This window comes from Sardina pilchardus, chromosome 1, assembly GCF_963854185.1.
Source record: "Sardina pilchardus chromosome 1, fSarPil1.1, whole genome shotgun sequence".
Taxonomy (NCBI): Eukaryota; Metazoa; Chordata; class Actinopteri; order Clupeiformes; family Clupeidae; genus Sardina; species Sardina pilchardus.
The window spans coordinates 45,575,836-45,576,571 of record NC_084994.1 but is presented as its reverse complement, the minus strand read 5'-3'; positions in this window follow the sequence as shown (position 1 = coordinate 45,576,571).

Below are 736 nucleotides of genomic sequence, written 5' to 3'. Positions count from 1 at the left end.
CCGACACGAGCGAGGGAGGCAGATAAAGAGAAGAGAGAGAGAGAGAGAGAGAAATAAAGAAAAGGAAGGAAGGAAGGAAGGATGAAAATAAAAAAGAACAGAAGTGGGCCACGGCAGCAGCAGGAGACCGGCTTCTTAATATGTCTAAGGAGCAAAGTGTCAAGCGCCTTTGAACGCGCACGTGGCGCGGCCCAAAGACACAGGGACCTAATTAGAGGAGCCCCGTTTGGGCCCGCTGCTCCAGTGGGCCGTGATGGAGGGACTCCACGCATGTCAGGAGACAAGAGGTGTCAAGCCCAATGGAGGCGCCCGAGAGTGAGGAGAGCGAATGTGCCTGTCACGACCATGGCTCCCGGGGACACGGTCTGTCAGTACAATACGTCCGCTCCTCTTCCTCCTCCTCCTCTCTCCCGCGGTTTGCCTTGTTATGTGTCACCAGCTGTCTCTGTAGGGACCCAGAGGCCCTGCACTGTGTGTGGGTGTCCAATGCCAGAGCCCAGAGACAGTGGACCCTCGTCTGAGGACTGGTGGCTTAATGCTGACTGGCATGAGTTTATGCCTTATGCCACTTACTATCAGTGTGCCTGCAGTGGGCAGGGGTGGAGTGGGTGTTTTTTTTTGTCTTCCGTGATTAATGACTAAAAGATTTTCTTAATATTCAGCAGCTTCCTTTCCTTTCTCCTCGTAACGTCACAGCTCAAATGTTAAGTTTAGTGCAGTTTAAATTGCATTAGTC